Source organism: Gobio gobio (assembly GCF_949357685.1).
Source record: "Gobio gobio genome assembly, chromosome: 20".
Classification (NCBI taxonomy): Eukaryota; Metazoa; Chordata; class Actinopteri; order Cypriniformes; family Gobionidae; genus Gobio; species Gobio gobio.
This window is the reverse complement of record NC_137113.1, coordinates 35,650,815-35,668,500: the sequence shown is the minus strand read 5'-3', so window position 1 is coordinate 35,668,500 and position 17,686 is coordinate 35,650,815. Positions and strand designations below refer to the sequence as shown.

General features: G+C 37.6%; 1 protein-coding gene across 2 annotated transcripts in view; it reads left to right on the top strand.

The window, feature by feature from the left end:
• The window catches only part of raraa (retinoic acid receptor, alpha a), a 244,532-nt gene that overhangs the window by 70,942 nt on the left and 155,904 nt on the right, over positions 1 to 17,686 (top strand). Inside the window, exon 2 of one of the 2 annotated variants that reach the window (XM_079846285.1) lies at positions 2,363 to 2,402. The exons of the other annotated variant lie outside the window; for it this stretch is intronic. The gene's annotated coding sequence lies outside the window, so the exon portion shown is untranslated. The remainder of the gene's footprint in view (positions 1 to 2,362; positions 2,403 to 17,686) is intronic. 2 annotated transcript variants of the gene reach the window in all.

Sequence of the window (17,686 nt, the reverse complement as noted above, 5' to 3'; positions counted from 1 at the left end):
CATGATCCCTGCTGTAAGCCATGTCACACTGTAAGATCTCAGTTGTCATTAATGTCAGACTGTACGATAGTCAAGGTCCGCCTTAACAGTAAGAGTAACAGTTATTGGTTTATTCTGTGCTTGACATGGCGGAAGTAATGACTTGCCGTTCAGAAAGTTAAAACCTCTTAGACAGTTAATTTGAGATGGAATACCCTAGTTGCTCTGTATGTTTGCAGTGGTTTGCAACAAGCAAGTACAGTACAACAAAATAGAAAGATATCTATTGTGCTGTAACACAGATGATTCACTAGAAATGCAAGAGACACTGTTGGAGTACTTTAATACGATCCACATTGGCGAAAATAAACATAATTTGGTTGTATGTTAATGGAAACAAACATCATTCGGTTTCATAATTTTTTGGAAACTAAAAGGAACCAATTCTAAATAAGAATCAATTATTGTTTCCCAACTCTGCACGGTGTACTAAAAGGGCTGTGCAGACCCATTTGGGCAGTGCAGCGCTATACTGTAAACACACTTGGATAGTCTTTAGTGATTGCAAACAGATGGGACAAAAAATTGGATATAGTCAACAGATCAGATCTGTGGATTCAGTCTTTCTGTGTAAAGCTGCCATAAAAAGAGCTTTGTTCAGTTTATTTACTGACTTAAGACAGCAACGAGCTATTTGAAATTCAGTCCATGCATTTATAAAGTGTGTTGCAACTGAGTGAATGCATCATAAACCACTGAGGTTTGAATCAGATCAAACACATTTCAGGCTTTCCAGAACCAGTTTGCTTTTAGGGAAAAAGGTGCTTTTTTTATTTCACTTTCTTGTTTGTTGCTCTTGTTCTGCCGTTCTGCATCTATTAGGCCAAAGACTGAGACTGATTGTTGCACTGCCACATTTCAGAGGTTGCATAAAAATTGTAATAGAGGAAATTTCCAAGAGCGTCTTGTAAAAGGAGAATACGGCAGTATTCGGTGGATATCTTGACCAGCCCTTCCATGGATGCAGCACAATCTCACATTGTGCTGGAAATGTCAGCGCAAGCATTATACACATCCCTTACTGGAATGATGGTGAATATCCACAAAGGAGGATTACTTGTTGCTTTTGTAAGAGATCAGACTTGATTTTCACCTGGTGGACAATAAAACAGATGAATAATTAGCCATATCTAGAGATTTGAATATCATACCTTTGGGGTGGGCTTGTAAAAAAAAAAATCTAGTTAAGAGGTTGTTCAATTGTTTGGATCAGCCTCAGAGGCAAGCAGACCATAACCCTGTAGGCTGAACTGAACTATAGTCTACAGGGAACTACAGAAAAATGACCTAAAAAGCTTGTGATATGATCTGTATTCCTGCGTCCCAATTCACCTATTAGACATTTTATTGCATTTTTGCGGTAACTTACTGGCAGCACTATTGCCAGTAAGTTACTGTAACTGCCCCTTTACAGTAGCTTACCGGTAAATGTGTTTTACAGTATGATGCCCTTTCTGCAATTTCATTTTACAGTATGATACCCTTACCGCAATTTCATTTCACAGTATGATACCCTTACCACAGTTTCATTTTACAGTAAAATAGCCTTACCGCAATTTTATTTTACAGTACGCTGAAATGTATGTACGTTTTCTTCACAAAAAGAGTACATACTTTTAGGTCGTAGTATATGTAGCAGAAGAGTAGGCAAGCTTTGGGACATACTACTTCGTCATCTTTAACGGACAGCTCTGTCGCTTAGTTACGGGCGTCCTGTCACTATTTAAACTGCCCTGTCAATCATCTTGTCACATACTCCACATTCAATGTAATTTAATTTACTACCATATCAGAGAGAAATGTAGTAGCACGTTGATCTGCTAGTCGTCTTCCATGTAGAGACTCTCCTCATGCATTTGCAATTTTAATATAATGATGCATTTAAAAGGCAATGTCCAAACATATCATTACAAAAGTTCACAATGCTTTTGCAGATGAAATATAATGTGGATAACATTGAATAAATATATTTTCGTCAAGTTAGATACTGATTATTAATCATAAAACCTCTTTATCTAAGCCTCTAAATAAGCATTTGTAGTTTTAATTGAATCCTCGTCCAACAAACAATGGGTTGTGGGCAATATCAGCCGTTAGACTGTGTATCGATCTACACCGGAAATAGTAGACCATCAGGGTATTTTTTGAATACTCATTTCAACATTCTACGATTTGGGACGTACTAATTCTATTTTCAAATACTATTTAGGATGGATAGTATGCGAATTGGGACACACCATATGAGTCTCAAATACCAGAGTGCCACAGATCAAAGGTCAAGGGTTATCTTCACTTTACAATAATGCAGATTTATCTTTAACAGATTGAGCTCATGGAGAACAAGACTGTTTGGACATAAAACAGTAAGTTACCTTTCAATTGTTAAAGCTTCACTTTTAAAAGTCTGAGTTATTCTGAAACGTTATTCTGAGTTATTCTCTAAAAGTTATTAGCATCATCCATAGGGTTGAGTATATAATGATACCATTACTATAATGATAACTCTGTTTTTGGCTGTTTTATGGATGTGTTATATTTGACAAATACTTAAGCATGAACAAAGCAGCAATACATTGTGAATGGTATGAGAGCAGAACACATGGCATGTGCTCATATATTTTTTTTAAGTTTATTTTATATTTAATATTTTTCATATTTGACTGGCTATTCATATATTTACATATTTAGAAAAACATACACATTCATCACATAAAATGTGATTTAATGATTTTATATCTGTGTTGTTTTCGTATCATTCATATAATATTATAGTTTCTGTCAGTATTTTGATTTCAATTTTTATTTTTAGATTTGCTTTTAAAGTTTAGGTAAAGTTTTAGTAATTTTGTTGTTGTATTTAAAAAAAATGTCTATAGATTTTATACATTTTTATGTATTAGTTTTAGTTATTTTAGTTCATCAAGTTACACTAAATGAAAATGAGAAATGTTGCCTTGGCAACAAGATGAAAAACAAAAAAGGTTTAGGTTTATATTTTGTTAATATAAAATTTTGTTTCAGGTAATGAATTTTTTTTATGGTTTTAGTTTTGGTTATCGATAATAACCCTGTTTTATATATCTTTTTTTTACAATAAGCTTCAAATGAATTTTAAATTAATATATTTAAGCTTACAATAAAGTTTGCTAAAATGATTTTAGTTTTAATGCTCTTCATCAAATGTTGTGGACACAAATGGTACTAATTTCATGGAATGAGCATTATGTGACAATATTTGATATATTTTGTCTTTACTTGAGATTATTAATTTATTTTACTTTGAACACAAGAACCAGAATTTCTGTCCAATGTTGATGATTTCTTAGGGTTAGTGTTTTTGCCCTTAATAAAGTTAGAAAGATGTGAGGTTTCACCATGAGAACTCAATTCACAGGCATATAAGCTGAGAGTGGCATGACAAAGGAAGAACACAGAGGAAAAAGAGAGGAGAATTAAAGAGTGGGGGAAATAAGGTCTGTCATGTGAGGAAAACTAAACAGAGGAAGATAGAGAGAAAGAGAGAGAGAGGGGGGACAGGTTATTGAGAAAGGATGAAAAATATTGATGTGGACTCAAATCAGCAGTTTCCCAACCCTGCGTTCAGTCACACACACTCTTCTGCGTAATGGGTCTCTATTGATTGCTCGCTCCATGTCCACACACATAGACCTTCAATCCCACCCTGTCAGGACTCTCAGGAGAGCACTTTACCTGCAGTGTGCGTGCGGAATGAATATGTCCAAGTATCGGAAAACTGGGGCCCCTTGGCTTTAACCATATAAGGCTTACTGTATCAAATTTGATACACAAATTTCAAAGTTCTCTAAATGATCAACATGATCAAAACAAAACCTGTTGTGCACAATCTACTAAATGCCTTCTGTCATCTTACTGGTAGTTTATACTTTGTTTGTTTTTTTAAGAAAATAAAAGCCTTTTAGTATCTTTCTAAAAATGTCTCCCTTCAGGTCATGGTACATATTTTTGGGGTACTTTTTTTGCTGTGAAATCTTCACTTAATTTATAAAGTGAACATAAGAAGAATTTTGATATCGTAAGTAATATTTCATCACTTACTCGACTTGATTATCTATATATCACATTTTAGAAAAATCAAGCGGCAACCTCCCCCAGTTTCTCTTGAAGCCAATCCGGAAGAGACAGGCTCCAAAAGGGAGCAGAATCTCATTCAGCCCCATGTTAAATTGCCCCAACTTTACAGCAGAAAAAAACATGTTTACAGCCTGGTACAAATTGTGGTTTTGGTCTAAATATAGCTAATTCTGTCAAGATCAATATCGTCAAAGATGATTGATAATTGACCTATCGGTAAGCCCCGCCCCTCGAACGCAGATGAGCCAATGACAGTTTAGTATCAGTTGCGCTGGGACCGGAACTCGGACATCATAGAGAAACATTGGAAAATCCGAAGCTCTCATCGGTTTGATGGTGTTTATGCTACAAAAATGCTAAAATGTCGTGCCTGAGGTACTCATTCCAGGGATCCTGAGAGGATTTTCTGTTTGTCATACTCTCATTAAGTTATGATTAAAGTCCTTGCTAACATACAAACCGAAATAACTAACTGTTCTCACGTCATGTAACACTGTAGGTCAAAAACACAAAGGTCTACATTTCAGTGCCTCTCCATATTAAACTGGTTAAATGTAAATTAATTTAATTTTAGATATGTTTAAAGTGTAGATTATCTGTCTTACTAAGGAGGACTCCAATTTTGATGGGTATTATAGTGCACGGGTAGTGAAAGGGAGAGCTTGCATGCAGTTTATCGGAGTTGTTTTGTAGATACAAAGTTAACCAGTTATTAACTGTACTCCCGAAAAGTCATACGCTCTGTGTATATGTTTGTTTACTGTTAGTTGTGTGAGTGTTTTTGTGTAATTTGCTGTGTATGTTAATGGTAATGCAACGGAGAGAGATCGTTTGTGAATGAGACGTTAATGCGCACTTCTTATGCTTTGTTTGTTCAGCTCTTACGATTATTTTTTTGTGGAGTAAAAAATGACATAATAAACTAGATAAACCATCAGTAAAGTTTGGCCATCATTCGGACGGGGTATATGCTACATTCTGTGTCCAAAAACATATTGGGACAAGGTTTTAACACGGATAGCTGTCGTTGTAAGATATAGCAACTCCGTTTGTTTGTCCGAGTTAGCAACAGTAACTAAGGGGGGCGGGGCTTACCGATAGGTCAGTTAGCATATAGTTTGGATTGGCAGTATGGTTCTGATCTGAGCAAGAACTCCCTGCACATCCATGCAGCCTAGCGTGGATGAGAGCAGGGAGAGCAGCAATAACCCCCCAAAGGTTAACAGAACAGAACCAACATAATCGCATTAATGTCAATATTAAAATGTACAACATCATTCGGGAATTTAGTCTGATTCAAGGGGAATCAGAATATCAAATCCTGACTGACGAGAGGAAGAGCTGGGGATGGAGGAAGGTAAATGAGCTCCGGAGAAACGCGATAGCTGTTGATAATCATGACGGAGTTTATATATGTATGTGTGATAGACAGCGTATTCCTATAGGTAGACGTGATCAGCTGACAGTCAGCTGCTGCGAGCTTGACTAACGTGACCTGCCAGAACTGACGCTATATGCTTGATTTTTGCCCTTCATGACAACGGTGAGGGGGGTGAATTCTTTTTATAACTCATCCACTTAAATTATATTAAGCCTTAAATCTTAAGCCTTATCTATCAACTTCCTGTAAAGCATCCTTTGGTTCTTGAAAGGTGCTATATAAATAAAACATATTATTTTTATTATTATTAAAGTTCTGCATAATTAAGGGCATGGTCACTTGAGTGACAGTTGGATTTCCGTTTGTCTGCTGCCTGTTAGTCATCACATCACCTCAGCTCCACCCACATCCCGCCTCTTTGCCCATTTTCTGTTATCCGGGAGTGACACATGGTGACGCACTGCCAAGATGGCAACGGCCGTCTTTACGCTTCAAAAACTCTCTTCAGAAACCTACGGGTGACGTCACGGACACTACGTCCATATTTTAATATATTTAATAATGAAGAAGTGTTACGAAAATAATGTTTAATGCAATAAGTTCAAAACTAAAAGTGTGAATGGAAAGTGGACTGATCAACACTAAAATTAAAAAGGCCCAGGATTTTTTTCTTTTTACTTTTATGACTGTGAGACCATTAAAATGCAATGAGAACCGGGTCCTTTTTCATATTTTGGTCCACTTAAGGGATATGAGTCTGTTTCATTTAAGGTCTTTAACTTTTAAATAAGCCGAATTGACAGTCTCAGCAGTCGATTTGAGTATTTTTTTAAGTCTGTGGTGCAATTCGCTTAAAGGATTAGTTCAGTTCAAAATGAAAATGTCCTGATATTTTACTCAACCCCATCTCATCCAAGATGTTCATGTCTTTCTTTCTTCAGTTTTTCCAGGATTTTCTCCACACCATTGACTTCCATGGCAACCAAAATGTTGAAGGTCCAAATCAATGCAGTTTCAAAGCACTTCGAAGGGCTTCAGAGGCTCTGCGTGTTCCGAGACGAGGAATAGGGTCTTATCTAGCAAAACGATTGGTCATTTAAAAAAATAAATAAAAATGAATATACTTTTTAACCCTAAATTGCTCATCTTAATCTAAATTTGCTCTGTGGCGTGCCAAGGATTACGCAATCACGTCAAAAAGGTCATGCTAGACGTAGGCAGAAGTACCGCCCCCGTGTTTACAAAGCGCACATGCGAAGACTAATACAAACGCCCTTTAGCAAAAATAGGTAGATCAACGATGTCGGAAGATTTTGACGTTGAAGATGGAGTGTTTTTTGGTAAAGGGTGTTTGTATTAGTCCTTGCACGTTCGCTTGGGGGCGGTACTTTCGCCTACGTCTACCGTGACCTTTTCGTTGTGATTGCGCAATCCTTGCAGTCGCAGAACAGCGCAAGATGAGCAATTTAGGTTAAAAAGAATATTCATTTTTATTTAATTTTTTTAAATGACATTGTTTCGCTAGATAAGACCCTATTCCTCGTCTGGGATCGCGCAGAGCTTCTGAAGCCCAACGAAGCCCTTTGAAACTGCATTGATTTGGTCCTTCAATATTTTGGTTGTAATGGAAGTCAATGGTGTGGAGAAAAATCCTGGAATGTTTTCCTCAAAAAAACGTATTTTCTTTTCAGCTGAAGAAAGAAAGACATGAACATCTTGGATGAGTTGGGGGTGAGTAAAATATCATAAAAATTTCATTTTGAAGTGAAATAATCCTTTAACTTGCATTGCGAATGCAAATTTAAATTTAGATTCACATTTGTGAAATTCCAAATACTTTTGGGCACTACAGGTTACTGTATAAAGTATTGATGACAGAGTTATTTGGTAACACTTTGACTTTATTTGATTGTTCTTTTCTAAGTACCTTTGCAACTACATGCCAACTAGTCATTAGAGACTGTTTGCTTATCTGATAACTCTTTATTTTGACGCTCCCTCAACAGATATTCTACTGATAAGTAACTTTGCAAATACATGTCAACTTATTCTACTAACCTAACATTCTACTCATAATCTGAGAGTTAGCTGACATGTAGTTGCAAAGTTACTTATAGTTAGTAGAATATCTAAAATGGACTATCGAAAGGAAGTTTAACCAGTTATTTATTTGTAATTATAAGTAATTAATAGGGCTGTCAAAAGATTAATCGCGATTAATCACATCCAAAATAAAAGTTTGTGTTTACATAATATATGTGTGTGTACTCTGTTAATTATTATTTATATATAAATACACACACATTCATATATATTTAAGAAATATTTGCATGTATATACTGTATAAACATTTATATAATCTATAATATATATAAATATAAATGTTTTATATATAAAAATATTTTCTTAAATATATACATGCTTGTGTGTGTATTTATATATAAATAATAATTAACAGAGTACACACACATATATTATGTAAACACAAACTTTTATTTTGGATGCGATTAATCTTTTGACAGCCCTAGTAATTAATAATGTTTTTAATATACCGTAATATTGTTGTGATCTAGATTCCCAAAAACAATGAAGTGAATGGAATGAAGTTGACTGAGAAACCTAAAATGGACCAAAATAAGATCTGAGTCAACGTAATGGCCAATTTTGCTATTTTGGCTACTTGTTTGGTTATTTTGAATAAGACTTGAGTGTAAACAACCTCAGGTGCTTTTTGAAGAGTGTTTATTTATGAGTACGCACAGGCACACACACTGAACTCAGTTCATCTTTCAGATAAGCAACATCCCATCTTCCCACAGTGGCTTGAGCGGGCCAGTCTCAGCTCGTGCTGAGTTGATGAATTATCCCGGCCACATAAAGCAGCGCTTGTTATTGTTTGGTCCTGATTTATCGAGGGTTTTGGACCCAGGTCAACTCCCAATCCCTCCTTCCGCCACCCCCTCCGTCTCCTCCCTTTGTCTCTCATCTGCTTTTCTGTTTGGATTGAAAGACATTTGATTGATGACCCCGAGACCCAGAGGTCTGTCTGAAGATCATCACTAAATAAAAACACATGTGCCTGAGACAGGTCTCACAGAGGGACAGAGAGCGCTATCTTCATTTTTCCTGCTGTCACATGTGATCTGGTTTTGTTGGTTTAGTCTTTAATGCTGTGCGTTACCAGTGGTCTTTACTTCAAGCGAAGCACAGAGCAGTGGCGGGAAGCAGCCGTAACACAATGCATTGTTCTATAAGCCTAGAGTTATTTGAAGTGTGTGAGTTCTGTGTGTGTTTGAGTGTGAGCTACCATGCTAATGCTTCTATCTTAAATACATTGTTGAAAGTTTTTTTAAAAGATGTATAAATTCTATCATCATGTACATACCCTTCTTCCAAGCCCATATGATTTTCTTCTTTTCTTCTGTGAAACAAAGATTTGCTTTACACCTAAATACGATTCACAGCAATTTTCATGTGAAATGAACACTAGTGGCAGTAAAATACTAACAATATTTTATTCCTTTTTAAACAAATGATGAATGCAGGGGCGGACTATAGATGAATAAAGACTTATTTTTGCACGGTTCCTTACACAATGCTATGTTATGACCTCAAAACACTTTTACCATAGTGCATGATTTGTAAACTAATAAGTTTTGATGTTTGCATCACATAATCAGCTCCATATGAATGACTTTGGAGTTGCACTAACAATGCATAGTGCTCGGGTATGAGTCCTGTGAAACATGACTCACAGCAATTGATTAAAGAGCTCAAAAACAAGAAACAAGCTAAAATGGAATGGTTGCTACAGCAAATGGATTTTTGTTTATCATGTTTGCTTTTGTTAACACTATCACTTAGGGTTAGGGTATAGGTACGTTATTTTCAAATGTGATAGAGCATTAACCTTTTAGCGCCACCCACCAGACATTTCATTTCCAAACTGTCACAATATGTTCAACAACCAACGTAAATCGTTGCTACATTAACCTGTTTTGGGGAAATTTGAATGCTATTTTTAGTGCCACTCACTGGACATTTAATTTTGAAAGTTGCAACGAAACATGCAAGAAACAGCATAATATTATTTCGCATAAATGTTGCAACAGGCACAGTTTTCCAGTGATTCTAGTTTGTGAGTGTCCAGGGACTGTCTAGCTCCAAAAACAACAACAAAGCACCATGAAAATATCGTAAAAGTGGTTTAAATGACTCATGCACTATATTCTATAGGCCAGATTTACTAACAGCTTGCGCCAGCGCAAACCCTGTGGACAGGGTTATTTTTGCGGCTAAAATACATATGCATTTGTTGGAGTTTCTCTTTCAGACACAACATTTATGGGAGGAGAGAATTTAATTGAATCATGCAAAGTGATTTACTAATTGTTTGCGCTCGTCAATTGACCGGTATTTGCTGCATTATTTACAGACCAAAACCTGTTGTGCACAATCTACTACATGCCTTCTGGTATCATACTGGTAGTTTATACAAAGCCTTTTAGTATCTTTCTAAAAATGTCTCCGTTCAGGTCATGGTACATATTTTTGGTGTGCTTTTTTTGCTGTGAAATCTTCACTTAATTTATAAAGTGAACATAAGAAGAATTTTGATATCGTAAGTAATATTTCAACACTTACTGTTTAATACATCATATTTTAGAAAAATCATGTTAAAATCAAGCGGCAACCTCCCCCAGTTTCTCTTGAAGCCAACACGGAAGAGACAGGCTCCAAAAGGGAGCAGAATCTCATTGAGCCCCATGTTAAATTGCCCAACTTTACAGCAGAAAAAAACATGTTTACAGCCTGGTACAAATTGTGGTTTTGATCTATTTAGCTAATTCTGTCAGGAACACTATAGTCAAAGATGATTGACAATTAGCATATAGTTTTAATTGGTGGTATTGTTCTGTTCTGGGCAAGAACTCCCTGCACATCCATGCAGCCTAGCATGGATAAGAGCAGGGAGAGCAGCAAACCCCCCAAAGGTAAACAGAACAGAACCAACATAATGTATTGCAGATAGCATTAATGTCAATATTAAAATGTACAGCATAATTCGGGAATTTAGTCTGATTCAAGGGGAATCAGTATATCGAATCCTGACTGACGATTGTGATCTGGTTTTGTTGGTTTAGTCTTTAATGCTGTGCGTTCCCAGTGGTCTTTACTTCAAGCGAAGCACAGAGCAGTGGCGGGAAGCAGCCGTAACACAATGCATTGTTCTATAAGCCTAGAGTTATTTGAAGTGTGTGAGTTCTGTGTGTGTTTGAGTGTGAGCAACCATGCTAATGCTTCCAGAAATTGTTGAAAATTTTTTAAAAGTTGTATAAATTCTATCATCATGTACATATCCTTTTCCGAGCCCATATGATTTTCTTCTTTTCTTCATTGTGTAAGGAACCGTGCAAAAAGAAAAAATGGTCTTACGCTGCCTTTACGTGCTATCGGAATTATCGTAAATACGAGTTTCCTATGTAAAAATTGCACATGAACACCCTCTGATGTCATGTTTACCACTGGGAAGTTCGGGAATAATTTTGATACCCAAATTCGCGAGATGGGCGTGCCATAAACTTTAAACGTACAACTACTGATGTTTCAGGTATGATTTATTAGTTTTTCCCCAAAAACAGCTAGATCGTCTTGTCTTGTCACTAATGTAGTACATATTTACATAAACGAGTAATCATTTGAAGTGTATTGTATGTTTTATACACAGAGAAAATAGCTTGCATTTGACCGAAATTACAGAATCGGCATTGTAAATGTTTAAATGGTTGTCAGTGCATGTGAAACTACATATCATTTTGGTTTTAATAAAAATGTTCCCAATAAATAGGCAAGAATAAACCTGGTGTTCTTCATGATTCCTGTTCATTCCGACAACAAGCACTTGAATGCAACAAGCTCGTAATCACGACTTCTGAAGTGGGAATTATCAAATTTCCGATAGCATGTGAAGACAGCATAAAACCAGACACTAATTTTCGCTGCTCTTGTTAGATTGCATTGGTCATTATGGAAATGATCCGGCTCCGTCTGCGTTCTTTACTTTGCACATCGTCAGTAGATCACACACAGAACTTTCCATTCCCATCTGCGCTTTTTTGGAATTGCGCTCTCATGCTAATTTGCCCTGTTTAGTAAATCTGGCCCTGAATTTCTTAAAGGGGGGGTTGATTATGATTTCACTTTCTTAAATTTAGTCAGTGTGTAATGTTGGTGTTTGAGCATAAACAACATCTGCAAAGTTACAACGCTCAAAGTTCAAAGTAAAGGGAGATATATATTTTTTAAAAATCGCTTTTTAAGAACTACAACAATCGGCTGGTAGAAACTACAACAAGCTTATTCACGGGTTAGTGACATCACTAACCCTAATATTTACATAAACCACACCTCCTGGAACACGCAACAATCGGGGTGAGTCCATGTTGAGAAGAGGAAGAGTTGTTTTAATAGAGCACATTTCAGAGTCTGCTCAAGCTAATACAGTGCAATACAGTGCATAACACAAATGCAATAGCATGTCATAAAATCAAGATGACAACATAACTAGGGCTGCCACTAACGATTTTTATATCGATTAATCTGTCGACTAATTTATCGATTAATCAATTAATCTATCGACTAATTTATCACAATAATTTTCAACAATTTTACCTAAAAACATTTAATTTAACTTGCAACATTGCCATTCAGTAGTGTACTATAAAAAAGTAAGAGCAAACAAGCCCTTGACAAAATGTAAAACTAAAAGACTAAAAATTTAAAAAGGTACAAATTTGTAAACCAACATAACAAAAAAAGAGAATATCAGCAAATACTTTTTATATAGAATAGTGTTGTCACGATACCAAATTTATGACTTCGATACGATAGCAGACTAAAATGCCTCCAATCCCAATACTGAATCCATACAATGGCAAACAACTGTAAAAGTAATTGAATAATATGACAGAACTTTACTATTCATTGTTTTATCATTGTTTTAGGGTTAAAAAACCATATAAACTCACTTGGCCGGCATGTTCCTGCCCTGCCCTGCCCTGCTTCACACAGAATATTAGGTCCGGCCCTTTAAGAGTTGCATGGACCGAATTCATTGTAACACCCGATTTCTCATTCAACTCTGTATACGTTCACTAAAGACATATCCGACTGCGTTTACCCGAATACTTTCCAGGACGAGCATTTTGACATATTTTTTACCATTCAAACAGATTTTACCATCGCAATCTATCTGAGAAAGGCGTGTGTGCGGCTGCGCGCGCTTCAGGTCAGAGTCCGGCAGCGCGAGCACGTCCCGGCCGCGCCGCACTTTTCTGTTGCGTTCTTTTTCCTGAGCTGCGTGTATATATTTGACTGTTCTGCTTCCATTTTTTAGTGAACGGTGGAAGCTGACTGCTGTCGTTTTTAAAGTACCGGTACTAATACAATTTCATATCGTACCCAACTTACCCAGTCGACTAAAAATATTGACATCGACTAATTAACAGCGTCGATGCAGTCGATTGTATCGACCAATCGCGAAAGGCCTAAACATAACTTATAACCGTAATTAAACTACACTATATCTGTTCTATCTTCATACAGCATATATTCTCTGGCTCTGTCTGCATTTTACAACAGTTCCCACTCAAGCGTTTTATAGATGACAGAACATGCTAATCAATGACTTGAAGGTAGTTAACTCCACATCAGCTATGCAAATTCATCAACTAATCTTTCAGAAACGTCCTGTTCCATTCTACATGTTGTCACTTCTTACATGATTCACCAACACCTTTTCGTGTCCGTGAGTTATTTGGAGCTGCTAACATGAGCTCTTGAAGCTCCGCCCTCTTCTAGAAAGCAGCAGCTCATTTGCATTTAAAGGGACACACACAAAAACTGTGTTTTTGTTCACCCTCAAAAAGTGACAATTTTTACATGCTATAAAAAATTATCTGTGGGGTATTTTGAGCTAAACATCTTGTAAAAAGGGGCATTATAGTTTTAAGAAAATTTTGTCTACTACTTTTAATTCTCATTCATTCTTGCACATATTCAAACCTGGCACAAGATGCGTTGCACCAGGTTTGATTTCGGTGATGCCAGATTAGTGCTCACATGACCGTCCTACTGATGTAAAGTTTGAATATGTGGAAGCAAGAGCGAGAATGAGTACAGCAAGGCTTAAGTTTAAGTGTAATGGTTGTAAACATACATTAAAGGGTAACTAAACCCTAAACCAACTTTTTTTAGTTTATGATGTGTAATACTGGGGCTTTATTAATGCTGTTCATTGATTCGAGTAAATGTTTTGACATTTGAGTATAAAGTGTTTTAATTCTATAAAATATGGTGTAAAACCGCCAAAGTGCTGCCCTCTTAAGGTTGAACGGTGGCTACTGCAGTTGAATTTTCCTATTGGACGTTGTGGTACATCGTGACGTAGGATGGTACCTCCAACGGCTCACTATCTGCGCCCCTAACACGAGCTCACCACGCCCTCAGAAATGTTTCCCCCAATCACACGATGAGAACGGCTTCACTCCAGTATGAACTGTCATGTTACATGAAGTAAACATTATGAATGAAACTGACTTGACACTTGCTTTAACATTGTAATGAAGAAAATACGGTTAAATAATGCAGTTGTCAGTACACGTCAGGCTTTTCTTGCGATATTATTGCCGTCCGTCATGTGTACAGATAATTTTCATACATGAGACGCACTTTCAAACCCTGACACGCAAGCGGTTGCCACGAACGCAGATAGATTAGGTCGGTTCTCTTGCGCGGCTGCTTCACTAGCATCGTCGGCATCGGGAGTTAACGCAGTTTGAGCTGCGGCTCGCATTGATAAGGCTCTGGGTTTGTGTCTTGTTACAGACAATCCACCTTCCTCCACTTCAGGTGAAGGTAGGAGAAATGACCGCTCTGTTGCAAAGCTGGCGTTAGGGCTGCACGATTAATCGAAAAAAAATCACGATCTCAATTCAAACATAAATGCGATCTCATTTCTTAATGTTGGCGATTCACTTCCGTGTATTTCCCTCAGATCATGCTGCGTTCACGCGTTATTGGTCACACCAGAGCTTGTCACACTCACACAATAACAAAACACTAACCAATCAATCATAAATCTCCACTCTCCTCTCCCTCATTGGCCATGTTTCGCTGTTACTGACGTGTAACAAGACGGCAGAGCAGAACTAAACGGAGTCAGATTTGTAGCGGTAAGAGGTAAAAATTAACCGCAAACTGTGCACGCGCGAACGGCAGAGAGGGAGAGAGAGCGAGAGACCTGCGTGTGTGTGCTAGTGTGCACCTAATGAAGTGCATGTAAGACGGAGAGCGTCCTGATTGGCTTGTTTCGGTAAGTCAACCAATCAATTGTCAGTGTGGGCGGGCTTTTATCTCTTCTCCCGAACCGAATTAATCAGTTCAGTGTATCTAGAAACTGGAGCGCCATTGTAGAGGGAGAGTGCCCCAAAAAACGAAAGTATAAAGTATAAACATAATGACAATCTTGCACGCTGTACAGTTTGTTACTGACATGTTATGTTTGAGTTAAACAAGTTTCATTTCATGTGCATATTTTTCAGGTCGGCTAACGTTAGTTGCCAAGGCTACATGAAAACAACACACTCCTTAGACCTGTTTAAATTTGCAATGAAATATAAATAAAAGCAGTTTACATAAATAGTATAAGCAGCTTATGTAAATAGTAAAAGTGATCTACATAATTTTACATATTTTTTTTCCAAATAATTGCATAGGCCTATAGAAATTATATATTAATGATATATTATATTATAATATACAATTAAAGTCATGTTCTGTGGTGAAATCCGGGATACTTTTCCTCCTTTCATGTTTTTTTTTTTGGGGGGGGGCGTACCTCCCTGAAATGACTTTTTTCAGGTTGGGATGTCTGTAACACTGTCTTAGTACATTAAGCCACGTTAAGCGTTTTCTTATAAAAAAAATTTTATTTATAGTGCAAAAACAAAATGAAACAACGAAATAAGACAACAAAAACCCTCTCTCCACAAGGCAAGCTATTAAATAATCATAAAAATAGAAATAAACAGTAATAAGCATATATTTACATCTAGTCTGTCTACATTTGTTGTTTCTACATTTTAATTTAATTGTAACTAATTACTTTTATTTAAAATTGATTCATTTTTTTTAAAGTATAAGAAAAAATGAGAATCGTGTAAGAGAATCGTGATCTCAATTCCCATGGAGAAAAATCGTGATTCACATTTTAGCAAGAATCGTGCAGCCCTAGCTGGCGTCACTCCAGTCATTCTCCATCTTTGCGACTCGCGAGTCAGACAGCTGTCAATCAATCCGTCACTGCGGGTCTCAGGTGCACACCCTCCGCTCAGTCCCGCCCTCGGTTCGTCCCCTCTGTGTCCGCCGGGCTCTGCCCACTTTTCCAGCATTTTTTGAAAATTGCCAGTGGGTGGAGTTAAGCTCTGAGCAGGGGTTTAGTTACCCTTTAAGTGTCACTTATTGGGGCGGCAGTGGCTCAGCGGTTCATGTAGGTTGTCTATAAACTGGAAGGTTGGTGGTTCAATCCCCGGTTCCATCTGACAACGTGTCGAGGTGTTCATGAGCAAGACACCTAACCCCAGCTGCTCCCAACGAGCTGGATGGCGCCTTGCATGGCTGACACGCCGCCTGTGTATGAATGGGTGAATGTGAGGCAAGATGTAAAGCGCTTTGGATGGCCATGGGTCTGTTGAAAGCGCTATAAAAATGCAGTCCATTTACCATTTAAACAGACATTCTAAATTAATGAATGTTTGATGAATTTGCCATTGGTTCGAAAGAAACAGATAGTCCTTCCCCAAACTCGTGCCATTGGTGCATTCAGTTGTTTACATGTCATGTTTTGAAAGCATGACAGGGTCAAGGTGTTTACACTCTTCTGGAACATTATAGGTCAGTGTAAAGTCAAATAAAAGTGTTTTTGCGCAAGACTTTGAAACAGCAAGCCTTTCTTTAGTGTCGATAGAAACGTTGCTTTTTATTTCCAAGATCTGTGAGTCATCTCTGGAAAGCTGAAAAAACTTTAATGGTCTGGAAACATGTCATTTTATTAAAGTCGTTTTCTTCAACAGTATGAAAAGGCATCTGATCATCATAAATCCCACACACATGAGAGCGTTAGTTTGTGTGTATCCACTCCTCTGTTATGAGGCTTTCCGGTCTATGATTTTATTGCTTAGTGGTTGCACTTGCATATTTCATGAGGCTTCATATTCTCATTAAGAGTTCATTTAAGATATCTGACTTTTTGAGACATTGTTGGGATCTCTTCTAAAACTCCAAAGTCTGAGAAATGGCAGACTTCTGTAAAAGTCTCAATTACCCCTTTTCCACCAAGGCGGTGCTGGTTCGGAGCCAGAGCCTAGTTTCAAATCGGTTCTTTGTCTTTCCACACCCAAAGCACCAGCTCCGAACCAGGAAAAGTGTTTCTTCAGTAGCAGCAAAACATTGCTGGTCTAGAAGAACCTCTTGTGTCAGGGGCTTGGGGCGGGGTGACCGTGACCAACAAGACGAACACAAAATTGTGTTTTTTTTAAATAGCAGCTAATCGAGCTAATAGCTGCTCGATTGTAATCTCCGTCTATACAAATTACGGCGAGCTGCACGAATGCGTTGGATTCGCTGTGTTTTGATGCCGATGTAGGATCGCAAAGCCATGTGCATCCATAGTAACGCAACGTTCGCCATTGTCGATGGAAGGCTTGTTCGAGATGAATCGCCGTATGACATCAAAGTACAACGAGAGTCATTATTTTGAGTCGGTATTTTAAAATCATACGTTGATTGGTCTGCGCAGCGCCGGATGCATCTCGAACAAGCCTGGTGTGTTTGTGTTTCCCTGAACTAGCACCCGGTTCATTCTGGTGGAAAAGGGGTACATTTGCTGTCAATTTGCTCCGAGGGAGCATTTGACTAGAGGAATGTGTAGGATCTGTTTTTTGGGGTGTTGAAAGTGTGCATCATTTTCAATACAGTGAATTTAATTTCCAAAAGCACAAAAATTCCCATTGGTCTACAAGACTTTTGGTCACGTAATGGAGCATTGCGTTTGTAAATCCTTTCACACTGTAGTCCGATGGTTTTGTTTCTGGA